General features: G+C 51.0%; 1 long non-coding RNA gene across 2 annotated transcripts in view; it reads left to right on the top strand.

Moving 5' to 3' along the window:
- The first annotated feature begins 9,777 nt into the window (after nucleotides 1-9,777).
- Nucleotides 9,778-26,338, top strand: part of LOC144142129 (uncharacterized) — a 46,841-nt gene continuing 30,280 nt past the window's right edge. For both annotated transcript variants that reach the window (XR_013316849.1, XR_013316848.1), the window contains exon 1: nucleotides 9,778-9,871. This is a non-coding gene — a long non-coding RNA (uncharacterized LOC144142129). The remainder of the gene's footprint in view (nucleotides 9,872-26,338) is intronic.

Below are 26,338 nucleotides of genomic sequence, written 5' to 3'. Positions count from 1 at the left end.
CATTCACTAACTATCCTAACGCGCTCCCCTGTCACTGCGTAAAAGGTGGCCATTGCACTTGTGCGCACTCAGTGGCCTACCCCAACAATTGCTATTACTGTTTCGAAAACGGCAAATCGAACTTTTGCCAGGGTAACATTTCCCCACAAGCTCTAAAAATTCTTCTTCGAAAACCACCCACCTCCCTTGCGGAGCTCATTTGGACTGCAGCACATGCGGGGAAGAAGGAAAATAAAGCGGCTAACCTTGAAGCTCGCGAGCTATCCGCCAAGCTGGGCCAAGTCACACCCCTTTCCATGGAGCCCAATCAGCCGGTGACCGCCGGTTAACTTTCTAGGAAATTACAGGCCACTACCGCCTCTCTCGCCGGCGCTACCCTCCACACCACTGGTCGTTTTCTATGGCAGAAGGGCGATACTGGCGGCTTCTCTAATCCAATACCCTCCTTGCCACGCCAGACTGCACGCAATTTATCCCTTAATATTCCCTTCTCCGCAATGCTCCGACTGCGGAGCCCCCGAAACAGTCTCATATCATTTGGCAATGCTCCCACAACTCATTCCGTCTCATCTCTTCTGAGGAGCAGTGGAAGGGGGCGTTATGCAGCTCCGACCCTCAAGTCCATCAAGGACTTGCTGAACGAGCTGCTCAGGTCATGGGCACCCTCCAAGCGCTGGTCACCAATCGTCGTTAGTCCAACTAGTGCCTAAATAATTTTTTTTCCCTCTCTTGGTGGTGGGGAGGCATTTTTGAGAGTTTAATTGGTCTCTAATGGGATATTTGGAAAGGGTTCCCTCCTACATACCGAAACAAGCCTTCGTTCGTCGAGTCATGTGTTATTTGCTTCGTTTGCTGTCGTGTGTCCTATGCTACGCCACCATTTTCCTGGAGTCTTTGTCCTTCTTAGAGGTTCCCCGGGGCTTATTAACCTATGGGTGACTTCTAAACCATTCTCTTCGATTTGCTGCAGCGAAATGTTTATTCAATGAAGCCGCCGAATGCACCAAGGTTGTGGGAGGGGATGCCGATAATAGTTGATAAAAAAAAGCATCAACAATAAATGTTTAAAATGAGTGAACATCTTGTCCCTCTGTCTCGTAAAATACCTTTAGCAACAGCATTGGTTGCCCTGCAGTTATTTTGTTGTCGAGGTTGCCCATGCCTTTGCAATTCTGGTGTCTTTCTTCGCCATCGGAGGACTGTAAACTCGATTCTACAATGCCTTCAAGCGGCTGCGAGAGTCAAGGGCCTAAAGACTCGTTGACACGCGCCGCGTGCCGGGATCGGCGCGTCGGCAGGGGAAATTGACGAAGTGTGCTTTGACACTCCTATAATACGCAACGTCGCTCCATCCACTTTCGGATGTCGGTAACAACTGTAAAGGAATCGCAGAATTTGTGGTCAGGATTGCCAAGTGCTGAAATGACCAAACGACAATGTACAGTGATGTAACCTTTAGCTACATTCATCTGCTCATGTAGTCTACGTTGCTAAGCGACAGGGAAAGAATTGAATGCACTGACGATGCGTAATATCTCTGCAGAATCAGCAAAAGGTGTTGCACCGCTTTTCGCGACAATAGACAAGGATGTCAATAAAATATTGCTTGATAAATACAGCTTGATAAAATTATCAACAAGGACACATCAGTGCATCCGCATTACAAATCCTTGACGCAATCAAAAAGATAATTGGTTTTAGATCATCTGGCTGAATAGATAATAATCCCTCGACGTTAATGATGGGATTCACACTGCAGCCAACACTAACACCTACCGAGCAGGAACAATAGAGGGACACTCAACATTAACTGCCAAAATGAATGCAGAACAGTTTTTTTTTCAATTTGAAAATACCCTGCACACTACAGGCATATCAATTAAACTGTCTTGCCGCTTTATTCTCAGCTACCCAAAAAGAAGCCACCACTTGCAGTATTACGCAAACAAATGCTTATGCGCACAGCACCATCCTTCATGCTTTTCACCCGGCTCGATATCCCTTCTTTCGCACCTGTTCTCCATCGCATAGAACTCTGGGCAGCCAGTTATGGGAGGGCCAACAAACTCTTTACCTTTCCCCAATCCCTTCCGTCTTGTTAGCAGTGAATAATTTCTCGGGCCGACCCGAACCTTCAAAAAAATTGACTCGGTAAAAAAGACTGGGTGGGAAACCGCGTCATTGGGGGACAAAAACTAGGTATTCATCCTATCGACCAAGTGCTCTGCCAGCAGCACTTCTGACTCGGACAAAGGTACCTTCATTTCTATATTTCTCCTCGCGCTCACAATCTTTTTCTTGTCTGCTTAGTCTTTCTTCCTCGGTTTTAAAGTAACCCAATGACGCGAAAAGTTTGTTTAATGCCCTGTGTATGTCATCTGCGATTATTTTGTTCACAGCTTGGAATGACGCATAGTACTATGCTGCGGCGAAGCTTTGGTTCGAGTAATATCCACAGCTGACCCGCCGCGGTGGCTCAGTGGCTAAGGCGTTGCGCTGCTGAGCACGAGGTCGCGGGTTCGATTCCCGGCCGCGGCGGCCGCTTTTCTGATGGAGGCGAAAAGCAAAAATGCCCGTGTGTACGAGATTTCGGCGCACGATAAAGATCCCCAGGTGGTCAAAATTAATCCGGAGCCCTCCACTACGGCGCGCCTCATCGCCTGCGTTGCGTCGGCGCGTTAAACCTCACAATCCATCAATCAATCAATATCCACAGCTGGTAAAGTGAAACTCGTTAGAAAAAAATTCGTGCGCGCAAAACATTTACATGGTTTTATCATTTTTACTGTAGTTTGTACGTATACACCAAAACTCCAACGTACACGCATCTAAATTCACACTCCCTTTATTCGACGACTTGACTCGTTTGAAGTAATATCAAAGAATGAATGTGTAGCGACCACTGCGCACAAACCTGCGCAGCGTCCGTCTCGTCACTGTTTAGCCCAGCGTTACACGGCCACTCGCTGCAACACGTTTCCGATAAGGGACAGCGACACCGCAGTTTCACCGGAGGCTTACGTCACCACTGGGGTCGATAAAACCCAAGCCGCTAAGCTCGAGATTATGATTGTTCCTCTAACCTTTCGAGCGCAGGCCGGCATGCTTGCCCCGATGCGGCTTCCACGTTAATAAAGAGTTATGTTTTACGTTGGGATGCTGCCTTCTACCGACGCGGCACCCCACATCTGGTGACCCGGAAAACGAACTAACCGCTCCGCCATGGCCGACGCAGAAGCCATCACCGCTCTCCGCCAGCAAGTACAACAACATGAACAGGAACTGCAACAAACCAAGCAACAGCAACAATCTCGCAAGGTCCCGCAAACGAGGACGTGCCTACCGGCTCCGCTGAGGACGTCAGAGCTCCTACAGGTGCCTTCTCGCACGCTGCTTCCTGGCGTGTTGCTGTCAAGCTTCCGCCGTTTTGGGCGGACTCGCCCGAGGTCTGGTTCGCCCAGGTCGAGGCCCAGTTCTCCTTTTCGCGCATCACGCAAGACCGGACCCACTACGATTAGGTCGTCGCTCACTTGGACGCACGTTACGCCAACGAGGTCCGGGATATCCTTGCCAAACCACCAACGGACAATCGGTACGAACATCTGAAGACTGCACTTATCCGCCGCTTGTCACTCTCGGAAGAACAGAAGATACGACAACTGCAGTCAGCAGAGCTCGCTGAGCGCAAACCTTCGCAGCTCCTGCGCCACTTGCGTGCGCCCGCGGGCAACATGCAAGTCCAGGATTCTTTCCTGCGATCGCTTTGGCTTCAACGGCTCTCGCCGCACGCCCAGGCGATTCTGCAGGCTCAGGTCAAGCTACCTCTCGACAAACTTGCGGAGATTGCTGATCGCGTCGTCGAGGCCTCCTCGCCGCAGTTGTCGCCCACCATCCAGCCTGTCGCCGCACCGCTGAACACCACGGAGTTTACACGCCGTATCGACGACATCGATCGACGGCTCACCTCCATCCAACAACACCTTAATGAACGTCTTCCGACGACACAGCGCCGCCATTCGCAAAGCCGCGACCGTAACACCACCTCGTCACCTCAACAGGACATCAACGGTCCGTGCTACTACCGCCGGCGCTTCGGTGACAAAGCCCGGCAGTGTCGTTCACCCTGTTCCGTGGGATATGCGGAAACGACAGCGGCAGCTCGTAGAGACGACCGCAAGCTGCCAACCCGGAGGCCGTCGCATCTTCGTCACCGACCAAATCACAAAGCAGCGTTACGTGGTCGACAGCGGTTCCGACGTTTGCTGCTACCCGCGACACCACCTTCAAGGCCCTCGTCCGCCGACATCTGTCGAGCTCAGCGCGGCGAACCAGTCCACAATCAAGACGTACGGCTCGCTGCGCCTGCAGATCCAGCTCAAGAACCTATGCCGCGACTTTCACTGCAACTTTGTCATCGCCGACGTCGCCGAGCCAATCATCGGCTCAGACTTTCTGGCTCACTACAACCTCCTTCCGGACTGCTGCAACGTCCAGCTGATCGCCGCGACAACGGGACACTCCACACCAGGCCAGCGAACGACCGCCCAACAGCCAAGCATCAAGGTGGTCAGCATTGACAATCCCTCGCCGTACCTTGCCATCCTCGCCAAATTTCCCGGTTTGACGCGCCCCAGCGGACTGCCACGCAAAGTGCAGCACACTACCGTGCACTACATCCGGACCACTTCAGGTCCCCCAGTTTTCTGCCGTGCCCGTCGCCTTGCCCCGGACCGCATGCGCATAGGCAAAACAGAGTTCGAGGCCGTGCTCCGCGAAGGAACCGCCCGCCGCTCTGACAGTCCATGGGCTTCACCCCTCCACCTTGTCCCGAAGAAGACCGAAGGCTGGCGGCCCAGTGGAGACTACCGCGCCCTAAACGCTCGCACCATCCCGGACAGGTACCCCGTCCGCCACATACAGGACTTCGCCCATCGCATTCATGGCTGCCACGTGTTCTCCGTGCTAGACTTGGTGAAGGCTTACACACAGATATCCGTGAATCCGGATGATGTCCCGAAAACCGCTATCATCACACCCTTTGGGTTATTGGAGTTTCCCTTCATGAGCTTCGGCCTGCGGAACGCTCGACAAACCTTTCAGCGCTTCATCGACGGTGTCGTTCGCGGCCTCGACTTCTGTTTCGTTTACCTTGACGACATACTGGTATTTTCCCGCGACACCGAAGAGCCCCACAGGCACCTTCGCCTTCTGTTCGAACGCCTCGATGACCACGGTCTACTCGTCAATATCCAAAAAAGCACGCTAGGCACTTCCGTCGTCCATTTCCTTGGCCACGAAGTTTCGTCTGAGGGCATTCGGCCCTTGGCCCAACGCATCTCGGACCTGCAAAATTACCCTCGACCCACCACCGCTAAAGACCTTCGCCGTTTCCTCGGCATGCTGAACTCCTACAGGCGTTTTTTGCCACACGCAGCCGAACACCAGGCTCACCTCCACGATGCTTTGGCTGGGCTACGAGGAAACCAACCCGTCACGTGGACACCAGCGTTAGCGAAAACCTTCGAAGATTGCAAAGCCACCCTCTGCACAGCCACGCTCCTCTCCCACCCTGCGCCAGACGCTCCCTAGGGACTCTTCACGGACGCATCTAGTTTCACCATCGGCGCCGTCCTCATGCAATGCGTGTACAACACCTGGCATCCCTTGGCTTTCTTCTCGAAGAAACTCGCAACCCCGAAAACGACCCCTTCAGTCGCCAGTTCCACTGACGAAACCACGACCACCGCCCCGACCGATTTGCCAGCCTACTACAGAGAACTTCTGGCGATATATGAAGCAGTGCAACACTTTCGCCATATTCTCGAAGCACAGAACTGCACCATCTATACCGACCACAAGCCTCTCACCTACGCCTTCTCTCAACGTCGCGACAAACTCCCACCTGTTCAGCAGAACCAATTATCGTTCATCGCACAGTTCACCACCGACATCCAAAATGTCAGCGGGAAAGACAACGTGGTCGCCGACGCGCTTTCACGTGTAGCCACCATCAGCTCGGCGCAGATAACAGCGGACGTCTTCGCCGAGGCTCAGACTACGGATGCCGAACCCCAGGAACTCCTCAAGGGCACGTCCTCACTACAGCTACAAGAAGTTCCCATTCCAGGGTCGGCAACCTCAATCTGTTGCGACACGTCGACAGGACCAAGCAGGCCCTATGTGCCCCTGTCCCATCGCCATGGTGTTTTCAACCAGCTCCACAACCTCAGCCATCCCGGCATACGCGCCTCTACACGTCTCGTAGCTGACCGCTATGTCTGGCCCTCTATGAAGCGCGATTGTCGCACGTGGACGCGCTCCTGCATTCACTGACAACGTGTCAAAATCACCAGGAACGTCACGCCTACACTCGGAACATTCCCTCCGCCCTCTGGTCGTTTCGAACACGCCCACCTCGACATCATAGGACCCTTTCCGCAGGCTGGACCCTACCGCTACGGTCTCACAGCCATCGACCGATACACTCGATGGCCCGAGGCATGGCCCCTCGAGGGAATCACCGCAGGAGACGTCGCCTCGGCCTTCTTCACCATTTGGATTGCTCGTTTCGGCGCCCCCCGCCGTGTAACCACCGACCAAGGACGACAGTTCGAATCGCACCTATTCAGGCTCCTCGGGCTGACTATCGGTTTTGAACCAGTTACCACCCCTGCGCCAACGGCATGATCGAGCGTTTCCACCGACAGTTCAAGGCAGCCATTATGTGCCACCCGGACTCGACCTGGCTCGAGGCCATCCCTGCCGTCATCTTCGGTCTTCGCACCACCTTCAAGCCGGACATCCACGCTACACCAGCAGAGCTCGTCTACGGGGAACCACTCCGTCTCCCAGGTGAATTTCTCGCAGCTCTGCCATCCAGCACTATGCCGTCACACCCCACCGACTTCGTCGCCCGGCTCCGACGCACCATCGCCACCTTACGCCCTTCACCTGCAGCCCAACACAGCAAGCCTACACCTTTTGTGTTCAAGGAGCTAGCATCGTGGACGCACGCTTTCCTCCGCGACGACACCGTCCGCCGGCCTTTCCAGCCACCCTATAGCGGACCCCACCTAGTCTTTTGTCGCGGCGACAAGAACTTCACACTGCGCCTGCACGGAAACGACGTCCGCGTCTCGATTGACCGACTCAAGCCCGCATACATGGCTGCGAACGAACCGGGCAGCGCCACTCCTCCCACAGCCACCTTTCCACAGCCGCCGACGTCGCAGCCCGCTCCTTTCACGACACGCTCTGGACGTCTGGTACGCCTCCCAGATTTCTACAGACCCTGAGGGCTCTGTACTCCGCGGGGTGGTGATGTGGCGACCACTGCACACAAACCTGCGCAGCCTCCGTCTCGTCACTGTTTAACTCAGCGTGACACGGCCACTCGCTGCAACACGTTTCCGATAAGGGACAGCGACACCGCAGTTTCGCCGGAGGTTTACGTCACCACTGGGGTCGATAAAACCCAAGCCGCTAAGCTCGAGATAATGATTGTTCCTCAAACCTTTCGAGCGCAGGCGGGCATGCTTGCCCCGCTGCTGCTTCCACGTTAAAAAACAGGTATGTTTTACGTTGGGATGCTGCCTTCTACCGACGTGGCACCCCACAAATGAAAAGGCACGCAAAAAACACAACCTTTCGTTTGCACCACGAGAAAGCACCCTGCATGTCCTTTTTAAGTCACCAATTTTGTTCTTCTGGGGTAAACAACCCTACCGGCAAAAACACAAACAAGCAACTGGGTATGTGGCAAGTCACTGATGTAAGTTTGTTCATTCCATAGTTATATCTGATATTTGTTTTTATGGCGCATTGTCAGGTTGGAGTAAGGTCGGTGTCGAGCGCGCATGAAGCAGGCAGTTCTTGGATCTGGCGAACGCACACTCTAAATGGCGAAAGCAATCGTGCCTCTTCTGCTTCTTCCTAACGAGATGGCCTAAAGCACACGCTAACATGTCCAAATAAAGGCTCCTCACTCACTCGCTCACTCATTCACTCGCTCACTCACTCACTCACTCACTCACTCGCTCACTCACTCACTCACTCACTCACTCAGTCACTCACTCACTCCCTCACTCACTCAGTCACACACTCACTCACTCATTCACTCACTCACTCACTCAATCAGTCAGTCACTCACTAACTCACTCACTCACTCGCTTACTCGCTCACTCACTGACTCAACGAATGAATCAATAATCAATCGGTCAATTAATAAATCAAACAATCAATCAATAAAACAATTGTTCGCTATCTCACTCAGTGGAGCTGCATTTTTCCCTTTGCGGGATAAAAAGGCGTGTTGCGGTGTCCTAAAGCTTTCACAATGGCAGATTGGGAAAATCCATGGCAGCATTTTATAGCATTATGTCATGCCATCTACAAAGCTTAAATAGTCCAAATGTTATTTTGCGCTGAGATTCTGAAGCCTTTTAAACAATAAATGAGTGGCCACAAGCGGGTGTTGAGCAACTGTCGGCTACCACAAAAAAGAATAACCTGCGCTGAAGAATAACCTGCGCACTTCGAGTAGCTGCGGGATTAAGCGAAACGCACTTGGTGAGAGAATTCGAAGCAAATTTTTCAACGCCAAAGGTGAGCTGAAATGAAGGCAGCCAGCATTCATGTAACAATGAGTTTATATTCCAGCACTGTTCATTCGTATGGTAGAGTAGTCAAGATATTTTGGAGAGATTAGGGTACTACAAAAATGAATCCCAAAGGATAAGATGAAGAGAGAAACGGCCTGTCACACTGTTTGAGTGTTTTTACATGGACGCAGGTATAGAGAGCAGTGACGTCTACTAAGTCCACAAGAAGTAGCCTACTTTCCAGCTATTGATTTCCGGATATGTTCTCAAAAGCCTTGCAATTTATCCTGTGTGCGAAGATAAAAATACACATATAACTGACAAATACAAGTAACCATTAGGAGTATATCGGTTGCATGCATTAGTAGATTTTAGAAGGTTTTCCTCCCAATGAGCAGCGGTTACCTCATAGTACGAGTACAAAAACAATCTTCGAGGAAGCCTAATTTCTAAGGTGAAACGATGTACCCACAATGTTTTTTTGTGGAAAGGTTGTATTGTTCCTTGCAATACAAAATAAGCCCCCTTTTGGAGGTTTCTGTGCCTTTCTTTTGTTTGTGTGCTGGAGCATGTCAGTTGAACCATAAAAGACGAAATATACGAAAATTTCTACACAATATCTGGTGCTAATTATACAAGGTATGCAACCGGCATAGCTGAAGTGTTTTCTTTCTAGGCGTACTTTATATAAAAGAAAACACTGGCATGCTATTTTAGATACTTGTCTTGAAAGTGCCTGTGTGTGCCTGTACAAAATGACAATATTACAGATATCAACTCTGGTTTACTTGATAGTAGATTAGAAGGTTTCTATAGGTAGTTTCGCTACAGACGCGCCTATATGAAAAGTCCAACCACGCCCGCAGTGGTGTTACACTGGGCGAAAACGTTGTTCTGAATCCAGTATTTTAACAACCAAAAAACAGAGCTTCATTACCCATAAATGCGCGTTATTGAAGTTGTATTTTATAGCAGAAACTCGTATGCTTGAAGACTTGAAGGGTATGAAATGAATGACCCTGCACTCCAAAAGTTTTCGTGAATAATTCGCATGAAATGAAAACAAAGCGAAAAACGAATGTTTATGGAAATGCATCGTAAAATTTGATTTTTGATTGCCTGTGTGTTCAGTGGGCCATTTGCGGCTACTTTACAGGTGGCTGAGCCATTCCAGCTGGACAAATTTGTATGGCCTGTATGCTGGCCACAATGGGATACGGTGCTGTATAATGAACGACTTCTTGCTCCTGCTTGGGGTGTGCACCATTTCAGTAAGAAACAACTTTTTTTACAGATTTGCTAAGTTTTTTTATAGCTGTTACAGTATGGACATTTTTTTAAGAGTAAGCAAGCCATTATCCTGTGTGCGCGCTTTTGGATTGGCTACAATGTCTATTCCGGCGTTGCAACAAGTATTTCTTGATACAAAATTGAACGTCCGCTCGTGCGATGCTCTAAAACAGCGCTTTTTAATGAAAATCCAGGGGATTTGGACGTTATGAGTCGTTTTTAGCCTGAGAAAGTCTATAGCCTTGTCAGCAGGAACACGTCACTGAGAAATTCATTTTTGCGTTCAGTCAAGGTGCTATCCTATGTACACATGGTGGAGTTACAGTAGGCCGCTCAGGCTCAGCATGCACAACAACCAAAACTGCAGTGCATGTCTGATAACAATGTTTCCTTTTCGTTTCATTTACCAAAGTACCTGAGTGCAGTGCAGACCAACTGTGACGAGTTTGATTTTGTTTCTTGTAGCGTTTAATGCGCCGACGCAACGCAGGCGGTGAGGCACGCCGTAGTGGTGGTCTCAGGATTTTGACCACCTGGGTATCTTTAACCAGCGCCGAAATCTCCTACACACGGGCGCTCTTCCTTTTCGCCTCCATCATAAAAGCGGCCACCGCGGCCGGGAGTCGAACCCGCGACCTTGTGCTCAACAGCGCAACGCCTTAGCCACTGAGCCACAGCAGGGGGAACTGAGTATTTTTTGTTAGAAACATATAACTGTGAGTCGCAACTATCGGGAAACGTGTCTTCCTAAATACACACTTGCATACATAAAACATTCACCAAGAGTGCCACAAAATTTTCAAACACGTTGGGCTTACAGACATCGGTAAAGGACTGGATGGGGCACTAAACAGAGCCTGGTTATAGATCATGCATTAGCAAAAGATGCATATACTTCTCATAATACTTCTCATAAACACGCGGTGAATAACATTGGAGAGACTGTACCTCTGTAAGCAATACCTGTATTGTAAGCAAATACCTCTAAGCAATCTGACACGATTGCTTACAGGTATTTTACTGCTCTCCTTATAAAAGTTGATAGGAGATGTGGACCCATTGTAAATATCCTCTAGTATTCTTACATGATGCTCGTCTATACGCTGGTTCCATAATACCTGAAATACTGCTGAGGATTTGACCGAGTCAAATGCTTTCTCATAATATTTAAAGGCTATATATTGGGGTTCAGTATACTCCTTGCACTTCTCTATCACTTGATTGATCGTGTGAATATGGTCTATTGTTCGTGTGAATATGGTCTATATCGTATGGTCTATACCGTGTGAATATGGTCTAATATGGTCTATTGCCTTTACAAAACCTTGCTGGTTCTTTAGGTTGACAATCAAAGTTAAATGATATTACTGTCACTGCTTGTAGTCTGCTTGAACTTTACCGCCATGACCATGGTACGCGTCAGGCAGCTGGTCTCGTTCCCACTTATGCTGAACTGGGTGGGTAGCAGCCTCTACATTATGAAGACGAATCCAGGGCACCGCAAAATAACAGAACGAAGAAGCCCCCGAGAGTTCGGCTAAGGCTGAACATTCCAGGTTTATTTCGGGCACAAGTCAGCCTATTAGTAAACGTTTATGCTAGTAATACTGTTTACACCACGACAGAAGTGGTACAGGCGCCGAGTTGATGATAACTGGTTATTCTTTGGTTTCGAGGAAGCTGCACAACATCCCATTTATGCCTGTTCACGAGCAGACCCACCACCCCATACTTGGTCTCTCCGTGGAGTGCGTTCCGTTGCCAGATCGCACACTGAGGATCACGGGCCGGGACAACGGCGCTCTTGTCCTGCCTGCGACTTCCCTGCTGTTGGGATGCACAGCACTCACTCAACACGTTTTGGAACGTTGCCGACTACAGCGATTGGAATGAGAACAATGAGCTGTGCAATGTCTCATTCGCTCTAGAGAAATCCGTGCACACTTGGTTTGAGAACCATGAATGTGCAATGTCTTCCTGGCGCCTACCAGCTACCTATGTCAGCAGCGACCGCCAAAAACCTGAGATTACGGTATTCACCACGGACCAACGTGCAAATGGAAGCGTTGCCATCTACATCGATGGCAATGTCGATTAATTTCTGCGCGTCAATCCACCCTAGCGCGATGACAAGAATTTGGGACATGTGATGGTCAGCGTCGAGCAAGAGAGTATTCCCAGACTAATGAGGAGTGCTCTAGAAACAGTTCCGGGATTTGTTTCAGAGGCCACCTTGATAGAAAGAGCGTTTCAGCAAAGGACACGGCAGTACATCCCCTCCGAGGCGGTAGTCTCTGGCATAAAAATTCTGAAAGCGCTGGAGTAGAACGTCGAGGGTATTTCCTAAATTGTTAGGAGGATTGTTCTTGTTGAGCAGCATGTAGTGCATTCTGGTCAGGTTCCGCCTCCCAATGCATTTGTTTTTGTCTCTATCACGAAGAATATGAGGTGGTTTATACGGGTATTCAAGGTAACTGAACAGTGTGCGTCGCCATAGCTTCAAATACCCATGCCACTGCTGAAGGGACTCTGCAGCCATAGCCGCCGGTACCCTGCCACAGTGCCGCTACTGTCCTGCTCCCACTGTGGCCGCGGTTGAACCGCAACCGACTGCCGTAAGCTTCACTCCTCTAGCTCCTCTGCCTTACTCAGCGTTTTCACAATCCGGAATAGTGATCTCTGGCGTGCCTCTGACGCACCCCCTCTGCCGATAGAGAGGTGAGGACGGCCATGTGTATCGCGCACCCTTGCCGCAATCACGGATCGTGTGAATTTGCACTGCATGGGGGGCGTCCCAGAAACAGGGAACAGCTGCCTGAGATTGAGAAATAAATCGCCGGAGATCAGGCCAAGTTTCCGTTCCGGTGAACTGAGTCCTGTTTGCCGTCTAGAAACTGTCGACGCTTCCTCAGTGCTTACTTCGCGCAAAACTCTACCAACGGCCTATCCCCCAGCCCTGAAAGGCGTAAAAACTGAAGTAATCCTTGATGATGGGCTGCTGAGAACAAATCGCTCAAATATCGCATTTGCGACGACGACGAAAGCAACGATTGGTTACTGATAACGAGGTAGATAGAGACAGCAAAAGCTGTTGCATTAAAACTGTTTCCCGTGACCTACTTGTCGAATCAATAAATGTGTCATGCTTGCTTTTGCCCACACTGCTCAGATGATTCCGTTATAAGCAACACTTATGGGACTTCAATAAAGAAAGTTTTAACACCTAGACCGGCCTACTAATTCGCACAGATGGCGGCCATTTGAATACACCGGCTGGTAGGTGCATTGCAAGGGTTGAAATTTGCACCTTCACATACATCGGCACCTTCGTTGTACCCGAAGCGTGTTCAAGGCAATGTTACTTTGCATGAACTGTCGAACTTGAATGGTGCCGTATGGACTTACCGATGTCTACAATAAGGTTTTTCACAAAGAAAACTATCGCCGGAAGACATACGGGCAACACATGGCCCTTCTCAATATTAACGACAGAGTAACGCTTATCGTACGCACAATTGTACTTGTCACTATAAGAAGTGACCCATCCGTGGACTATGAAGGTATAGCTGAATGGAATATCCGGTTGCGCTCGACAATGGCATCTGTACAGCAAGGTGATTTTTACGGCTGCAAAAGCGCTGCACACCGGTCCTGCTTACCATCCTTCACCAACGAGCGTTGTCATCTTGGGAAAGTCGCACCGTTGCATTCATCGACGACCTCGTTGAAGTGAGGCATATAATGGTACTGGAGCTGACGTCAAGATGTGTCGACGCAGCACAATTCCGCCCACATGTGGAAATCGACCAGGAACTCTCGGCCACAGAGACAATGCTAATAAGCTTGATGAGATATTTTATTATAGCTCCAATAAGACATCTCATGTGCGCCATACGCCTGTCGCAAAGCGCCGAATGATTACGGATGCACCCGCCAAGGCTGTGCGCCAGTACCTATGCAGGGTGTCCCCAAAGGGGCGGAAGGCAATCCAGAAGCTCCTGGAAGAGTTGCTGGACGATGATGTCATCCAACCATTCAAAAGTGCGTGGGTCTCACCTCTCGTGCTTCTCAGTACAAAAGCAACACTTTTTGTTTCTGCGTCCACAACCGCATATTCAGCAGTGTGACAAAGCGATATGCGTCATCCTCTCCCGAGAATTGGACCACTTGCGCAATTCTAAATTATTCTGTCCCAGCCAAAATCTTGAACGTGAAATTTCGTTAGTGCAGATACACGTAGGTGAGGGAGATAGCGAGATAAACGTTGTGAGCAATGCGATGGCTTAGAATCTGTACGAACGTTACCGCGTTACCCCTGGGGACGCGTCATACATATGTTGTTTCTGCACATGCGCAGCTCAGGGGTAGCTGCTAATGACCTATAAATACGAAGAAGGTGAGCCGGAGAAGAAGAGAATAACAAAGAGCTCGAGCATTCAGCTAAGGCTAAACGGGGCACTTCTCTTGTGGGCACAGGTTCGCCCTCATTAATTAACGTTTCTGCGGGTACAATTGTTTTACCGCCGCATTACCATCCCATCAATTGATAGACACAAGGAGAATGTCGGGATTCCAAACCACTAGCCCCGTAGGAGCATGACTTCCTCTGATACAGCCTGTAACACCGATGACGGACGTGCAAGCACCCCGGCCAGCCATCCCTGGTCGATGAAGACACGAGCTCACGAAACCCGACGCAGTCACCGCGTTTCCCTACGCTTTTCGATGCGCCAAAGAGAGTAGAAACATCCGCATGCAATACTGGAGGAGGTAAGAAACGCAAAAAACGCTAGCAGCCGGCAAAGCGTTCCTTTAGCGGGAGTAGTAAAACGCAGGCTGTTACGTGTGTGCAGGCTCCCGCCACAAAACAACGCAAACCCCGAATAATAATTCAGAAAACAGGTCACAGCGTAGACATCGAGCGCCCTCAAGGACAAGCCAGACGATCTGGAGAGAGAAGAAAGAGAAGGCTATTTATTGCAAAAGCACAGAGCCTTCACCACCCTCCACGACGACACCAACCACCTTTCACCAACGAACCAAACTTTACTGGCGCAGCCGACAGGATAGGACCCGATGACGAGACGAGGCCAGTAAGTGATGAAGAAAAAGAAGTCTATTTACACGTATTTACAAGAGACGACGAAACATAGCACAAGACAAGAAAAACTGGATTAAAATTAAAAGGCGCCGCAGCGCACAAAAGGGGGTATCGCGGCGCGATCCCTGATGGTGGCCCAGAGGCCAAAAGTGTGCCGAACCGCCGCACGGTTGGCGCGAAATTCGTGGGAATCTGGCGCCCAGAAACCGCCACGGGAGCAAGTCTTGGTGCGACCACTCTGGGCCGCAGCTCCGAACAAACTCGTTGAAGCATGCGCGAGCAGGGCGCACGCACCGCCGCCTCCTCACAGCAGCGCACATTCCAATTGGGGTATTGTCCTCCGCTCCCCGCCTGTCCGTCCCCGAAGATCAGGAGGGCAGGAAAGCCTCCACCGACGCCGCGTAAAAAGCCGCCGGGGAGACCCAACAAAGGGTTGCGACCCGCTGGCGTTGGCGGAGGCCGCCCCGACATTCCGCAAACGGATGGGGGGACGCAACTAAGCCGCAAGAAGGGCGGAGGGTCATCGCCCTGACGAGGTGCATCGGCGCTGCCATCATTACAGCCCCCCATCAAAAGCCTGTATCAGGACTGATTGGCCACTACAGGCAACCCAACCAAGTGATTACAGCGCCGATACCCTCCCAAACAAAGAACACTCGCGATGAATAACACTGAAAATTGGAGGAATATCTCTTGAGGACTCAATGCGTGCAAGCGAAATTTCCGCGTGCAGGCAAAGCACCAAGAAAAAAAAGCACAAATGATGCATAACACTCCCGGGGCACATCATGCCAACCAGAAAAATAACCGCGTACGGGATACAGCGACAAAGACAAAATTACGACTGACTCGCGACAACAAGGGAAAGACATGAGCAGCGCAATCGTAAAACGAAGCAACAAAACCCAGGGTGGACCGATACTTTCCGCCCCAAGTACAGAGAAGAAAAAAAAAGAAACAGCAGCGTAATGAACCGCACACGAGCGTTCAATCAGTTCGCCACAGTTCCTCCTCCATTTCGCCCGTAACACTCACTTAATCGGGCGCTGCTTCGAGGTGAGAGCCCACACCTTGGTTGTTGCGCCAACAGCGATACTTAGCGTTCGACGAGGCGCCAGGTGATCCGCCTCTGCAACCAGTGAGGGAAGCCCACAATGCCAGAACCACGTACACGACCAGTGTCCGAAGCTTTAAGCCGTTTCCCTTTTCCTGTCCGCGGTTGACCATGTTCCCTCCAGCGCAAGCCAAATTGTTCTCCGCCACATTTTCGCCGGCCCCTCTTCTTCCCTGTGACCTCTGCTGATTCGCTGCGCCCGCAAGCAGCGGGTTCTCTCCGTTCGGCGCTTCGGAGCTGCAACCAAACGTGGAAGGCCCCAACAGCCCATCGAGCGCAACGTTCGAGCCGTTGTCAGAGCCCTTTGGCGAATTGTCAATGCAAGTGAGCCCTGGTGGACACTGCTGTGGGCGCGTATCGGCCTGTGCGGAGAGCGGCTCAGTTCTGTACGAGTCCATGTCGCCCGCAAAGGCAGCACCCCTTTGCGTCAGCCCTCTGCCTCCCACCGCTGTGCCTGCCGTATTTCCGCCCCCGCAAATGTCCGCGGGAGCGTCTTCCACCAGCAAAAGGTTTTGGCCGGCCTGGTCATGGTACGGCAGAGCTTTTGTTGGACCCAAGTAAGCATTGGCAATCTGACCGCCCGCCTCTACTCCTGTAGCCGTGACGCTCAGCGGAGACGCCTTCCATTTGCCCGGCTCATCTGCTTTTCCTAGAAAGTAGACCACCCCTTCCACGGTGCGTGCCGTCGAGACGAGTGTACATGTCGTACCTCTCGCCTGAAGGGCCGACTCCGCTGCCCCTAGCTGTATAGCCGCGGTGCCAACGGCCATAGGCTTTGGCGCCGGACGAATAGCGGGGTCCGCAGTCACCCCTTCATGGGAAGCTTCTGCCAGCGAATCAGGTCTGCCAGCCAACCTGTTCAGCTGATCAGGGGTGATGACCTTTCTTAACACCGCGAATGCCTTGACGGTGTCGAGACTCAGTTTGAACGGCATAGCGGTGACTCTCGGCCCCACTAGCCCGCCGCCCACCTTGCGTGGTCGTTTTTTGGAGATGCCAGACACCGCCGCAGTGACCACACGAGGTCTTTCTCCCGGCTCCGGAACCACTACCTCAACCCACTGTTCTCTCTGCGGAGATGGATCACGTTCACGATCGAGGTAACGATAACGGCGGCAGTCGGCGGACGAATGCGTGATTTGCCCGCAACTACAGCACGGCCGTACTACGTCATTATTTCCCGGACGCGCCCGGTATTCGGTTTCGGCCAACCTTAAGAGCCGCTCGAGCTCTCGCGTTTTTGCGCGTTCAACCTCCAGCTCTTTGTCCCTGGCCATGCTGGGCTCTGGCAATGAGGATGTCCCCCAAAAAGGAAGGTGCAGAGACAGACCACTCACCGGCGATGATCTGGCCGCCAAGCTGCACCACGCCCAGAACTCCCCCTTCTCTCCAGCGGAGATCGGAGGGTCCAAGGATGTTTTCTTCCCGGCAGTTGAACTAATGCATCGCTGTCTTGCAGGCGGCTCGCAGCCGCCCAGCTTCGTCGTTGTCCTTTCGTGTAGTCGACTTTCTTCTTCTGCTCTCGCGGTCACCTTTGGGTCACACTTCGATGACGAATTCGTCACTTGAAGAGACGAAAACATCCACGACGCTGTCGGGCTGCGCCAGTAAAGTTTGGTTCGTTGGTGAAAGGTGGTTGGTGTCGTCGTGGAGGGTGGTGAAGGACCCGATGACGAGACGAGGCCAGTAAGTGATGAAGAAAAAGAAGTCTATTTACACGTATTTACAAGAGACGACGAAACACAGCACAAGACAAGAAAAACTGGATTAAAATTAAAAGGCGCCGCAGCGCACAAAAGGGGGTATCGCGGCGCGATCCCTGATGGTGGCCCGGAGGCCAAAAGTGTGCCGAACCGCCGCACGGTTGGCGCGAAATTCGTGGGGATCTGGCGCCCAGAAACCGCCACGGGAGCAAGTCTTGGTGCGACTACTCTGGGCCGCAGCTCCGAACAAACTCGTTGAAGCATGCGCGAGCAGGGCGCACGCACAGCCGCCTTCTCACAGCAGCGCACATTGCAATTGGGGTATTGTCCTCCGCTCCCCGCCTGTCCGTCCCCGAAGGTCAGGAGGGCAGGAAAGCCTCCACCGACGCCGCGTAAAAAGCCGCCGGGGAGACCCAACAAAGGGTTGCGACCCGCTGGCGTCGGCGGAGGCCGCCTTGACATTCCGCCAATGGATGGGGGGACGCAACTAAGCCGCAAGAAGGGCGCAGGGTCATCGCCCTGACGAGGTGCATCGGCGCTGCCATCATTACAGATGGCTTCGTTAAGACATTTTAGAACGTTTCTTGCATGGTCCGAGCGCGATGTTCACCATGCGGCTGGATCCTCCCCCTTCAGCGACCCGAGGACGTCCTCCGCATCCTGCGGCCGCTGCCAATTGTGCCACTTGCACGAAAGGTTAGGGTAGACACGAGAAGAGGTGCGTTAGGCCCGGGAGAAAAGCATCGGCTCTCCTTGAAACTGTCCTTGGTAGCTAACCACACGTACGTACGCTCCATTCTTGAGTGGGCGGTTTTTGCTGTGAGCGCGGACGTCACTGTTCTGCGCGTGCCGCACGACGTGGGCACCTGTACGTCGTTACACGTTAAAAGCCGTCACTTTCCAAGAAGCGTGCACGCAAAGGGCGCACAGAAATGATCAGGAGTGTCCTAGCCGGCGACAAAAGGATACGCCTCGAATTCCTCACCTTGTGCGGCGTACAGGGGCGCATGTATGTGACTGAACTGCACTTGCGCGCACAATATGCCGTGCCGTTTTCTGTTTTTCTTTATGTTTCCCCTTCAGCAACCTCGGGTATATACGTCCACCCTTTCAGGGGACAGGAGTTTCTTGCTATCAAACTTCGTTCAGGTCGTGGGTAAACATGCGAGAAGGCGATTGGACCCAGGCATCACTGTCTAAGCCCCACGGCGGCCAATTTTGGTTGTCTCATATCTATGCTCCATAAATTCCTGTACATAATGTGTACAAAGGTTTGACAGTGCCTTGTCGCTTACGGTGACCCGAGACACAGCGGCGCCTTCATGGAAGAGAAGTCTTTATATTTACTGTTGTGTTCGTAGTTCGTAATGAAAATATTAGTACGTAATTCTTGAGAGGTAAGGTTTTGCGTCTGTCGTCTGCATACAAGCTTCACGACATGGGTAAGCCCAATATTACACTCAAATACACCCTGATTTTACATAAAAGAATACTGAATCTTAAGCATTTATTTCAATTGCGAAATGTGGATTTCGTCTGTTACGTTTTCTTGCAGTACATATTTCCTATATTTCTTAACAAAGCACACTACTCCGTTCCAAAAACTTTAATGAACCTCGCTAGCATTTCAGAGCGGTGAATAATGGTTTTTAGCAGCGCCGGACATAAATTAGTAAGTTTCATAGGAATGTAATGAGTCTGGTTCCATTTCACGGGGGAACAGAATGGAGGTCGCATGGTTGATCAGGTGGCTACTGTAGTGTTTATGATTTGTTTTAGGCGGTTATGTGTACTTTTTCCCCACCATATCAGTCGCTGAATAAATTCAAAAACCAGTTTGGATTTCTTCCCTGCAGCGCACAGTGAAAGATAGCCCATCCGGCTTTGCCCAACCAGCATTCATTAGGAAAGGCACGAATTTACGCTTGCATTAGCCAACGCGAGAATGATCATCTGCAGTGTCGGTGGAGCGGTGGCCATGGGAGAACTTCTCGCCCTGCTGGCCCTGCTGTTTTCGGAAAGCAACGGTCTCTCTCCTATTTCTCCGTGACCATTAGCTCGTTCGCAATACCCGCAGGCTGCTGACTCACATGCCCACTGCGAAAGAACCAGACACTCTATTTCACCTTCCTTCCTTGCCCTTGGAGTAATACGTTCTGCTTTCGCTACACGACTGAGTAACAACCACGGGTTACTCAAAGTGCGAAGACCAACACACTCCCTCTCCTTTTGCTCCTCACTCTTCTTGCAGTTATGGTTTTTTCGAGCATTCAGATTTGTTTTTCTGGAGGACCCTTCTGCGAACGGAAAGATGTTTCACCTTGGTGCAAACACCATTGCATTGAAACTGAAGTTATACAAGCACTGCGCAAGAACGTGGGCTCTCGGATAGCAAACGTAATACCTGACCACGTCTTCATTGCAGCAGATTCCCCACAAATGACACGTAGTACTTTAAAAGTACCAACGCATTATAATAAACAATCTTTTTTTAATTTTCAGAGTTACCAGACGCTGGTGGTGAAGGTGGGAGTTGTACTGTATGGCTTTAACTGTATATCATTGGGTTTGTTTGGGAGAAGCGGGCTATTCATCGGGGTCCTTTATAGATTTTCCATTGCTACTGAGGAATTTACCTTACTGGAGGGGTTTAGGCAATAAAAGGCGTTGTTTTAGGGGTAAAATAGGTACCCAACACAAATTTTTAGGCATCCTGTGTAGTAGAAGTAGCCGCCCTAAATGTTTACACAAATGGAAATAAATTCCCACGAAGACGTGCGTGACCTATATCTAAACAGGAAAACCAGAAATGCTAATGTTTACGATAGCAGGAAGGCGCCAACAGCTGAACACAGTTACTTCTTTGTCCGGTAAAACAGCTGGAGTAAAGGGGATTTAGTGGTCTGATGCAACATGCCCACTCTTGATATATATGTTCAATGGCGCGTCACTTGCACAAGCGTCATATTTAGTAAATGCGGCATAAAACAGAATACGTCCGAGCTTCGAATGCTGATATAAAATTGCTGCTTTATGTTCGGCTGACAACGTATTTTCGACAAAACAAATACAGGCACAAGTGATTACCCCAATAAATTGACAAGCTTTCGTAAGGACTTTTAGGCACAGCTCTCCAGTATTCCCCATACAAAAGGATAATATTTCACTTTTCAAGGCAAGACTTCCCACCATTGCCTAATAGACTCCCGCACATCGGAAGGGCCTTTGAAGAAAAATGGTTAGAAGCCGAGGAGAGTTTGGATGGAAAACCGTCGGCAGTGTGAAATTCAAGGTGAAAATTCTGCTTCTGCGGTGTGATGATGCGCTCTTGGCTTTTAGATATATGAATAATCTTATATTAAAGGTGTTTTCGATGCTCCACTACTGCGTTGAAAATTGTGTTGGACTAGAGAATGCTTCCAGGGATGTGACTGCACATGTTGGATAAAATGTGGTTGGATAGGACAAGTAATTTAGCCTAAGCATCACTGTTGAAATTCTTGAAACATTAGCAAACTACCGTCATCTCACACATTTCGGGGTCAAAATTGTGCCGCTTCTCGGAGCATTCGTTTCCAGTGGTGTTACCGATTCTTTTCTGGGAGTTTTTTGACCTACAGGACGTGGCTGAGCTTGATGACGTCCCATCAATAATTCTACCTGCACGTAACATAAAAAACAATTTCAAACTCCCCTCGAAAGCGAAATTTTAGGTGAAGAAGTGTTCATTGAGGCGCCAGCATTGGAAAAAAGGCTTTTGGAGGCATGTATTGGCATTTACGCACAGACTCTAAAACAGCCAATTACAGGCGCTATTAAAGCACCATAGGTACGCTTCTGAAACTTTAATGCACGCTCGTATGTCAAAATGGGGCGATTAGAGCGCAAGGAACAAGATAGGCCGTTGTAGTGATAACACTGTGGAGGAGTTCTAGGAAGTGGTTCAGTAGACAATCAACGTCAATATCGGTACTTTGGTTTCCTTGTTTTCCGGGTGAGAGTTTCTTGCTAAAATATGTACTTATATTTCTCGTAAGAGCAAGGTTAGCTGGATATCCGGTGGCGCTTGGAGGTTGGTGTGCGTTTAGTGGTAGTGCCGTGGAGTCGTTTTTGAGATGAGGAGGATGGTTTTTGTGCTTGAATGGCTGGGAAGTGGTAATGTAGTGATTTCGGGTCAGAACCTAATTTTGTCTAATAGCGGCCAAATTTCCGCAATAGCGATCAGCTGAGCAACGAGCTTTGCCATGTTTTCATCGAAGTACTGCCTCTAAGATTAGCGTTACGTTTATTGGGTGGCGATTGTAGGGAGACGACGGGGGAAGCCTAAATAATCTTTGGTCGCTGCTGCATTGGGTTGGCCCAGTAAAATGTTTGGCTGGTATCTTTTATCGCCCAGTTGCTTGGAGGCTTGTGATTCATCTCGGTTAGGTGAGGTTTTGGGCAATGTAGGGCACTTTGTAACACACTGCGCTGTAACCCCCCTCTAGGCACCTTGCGTATTTAATGTGACGGTATTGTTGACACCGCAGACCCCGAGCCCCCCCCCCCCCCCGGCATAATCTCCAAGCAACTGTGATGCAAGCAACTGTGTTCCACGGATGATCTGGTGAAACTTCATGGCTGCCGCCTGAGAGACCATGGGGCTATGTGCCCGCGCCATGCCGGCTATGCACCTATCGCTGACAGGGAACGAAGAGGAAGACGAGGATTGGTCTCTCGCTCGTATTGCGGCCATCTTGCCGGACTGGTGACTATTTCCAATGGGACTGATTTTGTGTAAATACCTGCTAATACAAAGGTATTCCTTGCGCCTTCCTCGTAACATCTTATGGTGGAGGTTGCGGTCTGATCCCTATCAGTCAAATTCACCCGACACGGAGCTGCGTAGTGGTCGCCACATCGGTCTACAGACCATGTCATCGACTCAAGCGCCGGTTGGCACGGCACCGGTCGTCATCGTGTCCCATCCAAGTGAACCCGGTACGTTCAATGGAACAGATGGCCTCGACGTTGAAGACTGGCTCCGCCGGTATGAGCGAGTTATTTCTCACAACCGCTGGGACGACACTTTGATGCTGGCGAACGTCTCCTATTCTTTCAGGGGTGCAGCAGAGACTTTGTTCGACACCAATGAGGCCACGGTAACAAGCTTGGACGACTTCAAGCAGAAGCTCCGCGCCATTTTCGGCCAGGCCGAAGCTAATCGCCTTGCTGCCAAAAACAAGTTGGCCTCCCGTGCGCAAACGTCTACTGAATCGTATGTGGCGTACATTCAGGACGTTCTCGCACTGTGTCAAAAGGTCGACAATCAGATGTCTGAAGACGACAAAGTAGCGAATGTGTTGAAGGGCATCGGCGACGACGCTTTCCACCTGCGTGTCTGCAAGGAGTGCACGACTGTCGATGTAATAATTAAAGAGTTCCGTCTCTTCGAGCAGGCAAAAAAGTCATCGCATTGCACCGCAGTACGCCCGACTCCCCAACACTGCCGCGACTTCGTCGTGTGAGGACCTTCCCCCACGCCCTGCTTCGGCGGCTGAGGTTAGTCCTACCCGAACTGCAAGTATCACTCAGGTCGTACGTCGGGAGCTGGAGGCAATGGCCCCGGCACTTTCCAACCAATCGCCTGATAGGGGCATGCATATGCTGCCCCTTAATCAGGCCGTCGTGCGCCACCAAATGGCGACCATGGGCATTCCTACCACCTGCGCCGCGAATTGCCGCAATGTCCGCTCCAACTTCGCCTTCGCCGAACTGCGGGCTGATTTTGGCTTTCCTCGCTCTCGGACACGAAACCTCGCTGAATGGCACACATCAGACGATAGGCCCATTTGCTTTATCTGCCATCGGGTCGGTCATGTGGCCCGTTACTGCCGGTCCCGCTGGTTTTCGTCGCGCCTACAGCACCCTGTTGATTCTTGTCCTGTCGACGCCAGATCTCGCCGCTTCATGAATCCCGATTCGTCGCCATATGCCGAAACTTCAGTGCACGCTTCCCGATTCAGCCGTTCTCCATCTCCGCAGCGCCACCAGTCCCGCTCGCCGCAGCCTCGCCGTTTCCAGTCACCGGTTCCGGGCGGACGCACCTCCTAGGAAAACTGAGAAATGCAGAACCGGAGGTGACGCGGCATTTTCGACCCCTGACCGAAATCCTCTTCTTACAATACCGGCTCAACATAGCTTACTGGAAGTACAGGTAGACGGTGTGCCCGTCAAGGCCCTCATTGACACTGGTGCGCAAATTTCTATTATGAGTGCTGCCCTTCGTCGTTATCTTCGTAAAGTACTGACCCCTGCCCGTTCTTGTGCTGTGCGTGTCGCTGACGGAGGTACGCCTTTCGTTGCCGGAGTATGTGCTGCCCGTGTCAACATCGCTGACCAACAAACTGTTGTTCTTTTCACACTGTTGGACCAATGCCCATATGACCTTATACTCGGTCGTGATTTCCTTTCCGCCCACTCTGCCCTAATTGACTGTTCCGAAGGCCTACTCCATCTTGAGCTACCGTGTTCCGACGCCGCGATTGACGAAATTCAGCAGAAGTAACGGTTCGTTTCCGCAGACCACACCCGGTTATTACCGTATACTGCCGCTTATGTCCCATTGACGCCGAGCCCTCCTGTTGCAGACGGCGTATACGAGGTTTCGCCCATTGTTGAGGTGCTCCTCACGCGGAATGTGGCGCTTCCTCACACCCTGGTCACTATAACTGACAACCACGTTGAGCTACCATTCATCAACTTCGGCACCTCTGCGCAGGTCCTACCGGAGGGTATATCTCTCGCAACGATTTTTCTTCTCGAAGACTACCACGTTGCCGCCCTTACCGTCGATGATAACCTTGATCATTCCAAAGATGAATCACGGACTCCAAACCCCGACCACCATTACGCTGCGATGATTTCCACCGACCTACCACCCGCACACGCCGGTGTGCTCCTCTATCTCCTATACTCTTACCGAGACATTTTTGACCTTGACAACCGTCCACTCGGCAAGGCAACCACTGTGAAACATCGCATCAACACCGGCGATGCCAGCCCCATTCACCGAAGGCCTTACCGCGTGTCCCACACTGAGCGTAAAATCACCCAGGAGGAAGTGGACACCATGCACCGCAGAGATATAGTAGACCCTTCTGCGAGTCCTTGAGCTTCCCCCGTCGCCTTAGTAAAGAAGAAAGATGGCAGCTGGCGTTTTTGTGTCGATTACCGCCACTTAAACATGATTACCAAGAAAGACGTGTACTCTCTGCCTCGTATTGATGACGCCCGCGATTGCCTCCATGGTGGCAAATACTTCTCCTCCATCGACCTCCGATCCGGATACTGGCAGATTGCGATTGACGACCTTGACCGAGAGAACACATCCTTTGTAACCCCAGATGGCCTCTATCAATTCAAAGTCATGCCGTTCGGCCTCTGCAATGCGCCCGCCACACGACTGCATTTTCACCCTTTTATCCTCTTTGCGGACGTGAGCCGACATTACCGATGGACACATTGCTTCCTTCCTGCCCGGTTACTACGGAATACGCTAACAAAGCAATCACAGGAGCTCATCTCGCACGCGAAGTGGCTGGCGCAAAATTCTCAGCGTCCCAAACGTCACAAAAGATTCGGTATGATCGCAGCCACAGGAGTGTTAGCTATTCCCCTGGAACACTCGTTTTGTTGCGGTCACCGAGTCGTCGTTTGGGCCTGTCTGAGAAACTTCTGTGGTGCAACAACGGTCCGTACCATGTTTTGCGCCAGGTAACAGATGTGACCTACGAGATTTCGCCAGTACTGCCAACGGGTTCCCCAAGTGGCCGTCAATCAGATATCGTCTATGTGACACGACTCAAGCCCTACCACGCGCCCACACGTCTACCTGCTACCTAGCACCGGGATGGTGCTTTTCGTCCCGGGGGTTGTGTTCCGAGTATGATGTGGTGAAATCTCATGGCGGTTGCCTGAGAGACCATGGGGCTATGTGCCCGCGCCATGCCGGCTATGCGGCTATCGCTGACGGGGAACGAAAAGGAAGACGAGCATCGGTCTCTCGCTCGTATTGCGGCCATCTTGCCGGACTGGTGACTATTTCCACTTGGACTGATTTTTTGTAAATACCTGCTAATACACCAGTATTCCTTGCGCCTTCGTCGTAACAATATGTTGAAAGGTGTTGAGTAGAATCCTAAAAGGTAACCGTGGGAGCCATGGTCAAGCTCCAGAAGATGGACATACTGTTGCTCTACCAGGTCGAGAGCTCCGGAACTTACGTGGCCATTAGGATAAAATCAATCGGAAAGAAATCCCCGGCCCCTGCATCTCTCCAGGCCTACGATGTTGTCGCAATACCGCCAACAAATGATCGGGCCCTGAAAATCGCCTGCACTGAAGCACCTAAAAACATCCACCGAATATTGACTACTGAAGCAACGGCAACTTTTCTCGCTTCCTCATTCTGCAATCTGGGGACAAGAAAACTGTGTGCGGAAAATCAGCGTTCTCGGTTGCAAATTCATTGAGAGTGTTGCTCGAAAAA

The sequence above is a fragment of the Haemaphysalis longicornis genome, unplaced genomic scaffold, assembly GCF_048455015.1.
Source record: "Haemaphysalis longicornis isolate Haplotype H1 unplaced genomic scaffold, Haemaphysalis longicornis Haplotype H1 scaffold_6, whole genome shotgun sequence".
Classification (NCBI taxonomy): domain Eukaryota; kingdom Metazoa; phylum Arthropoda; class Arachnida; order Ixodida; family Ixodidae; genus Haemaphysalis; species Haemaphysalis longicornis.
This window is presented reverse-complemented; position numbering and strand designations above follow the sequence as displayed.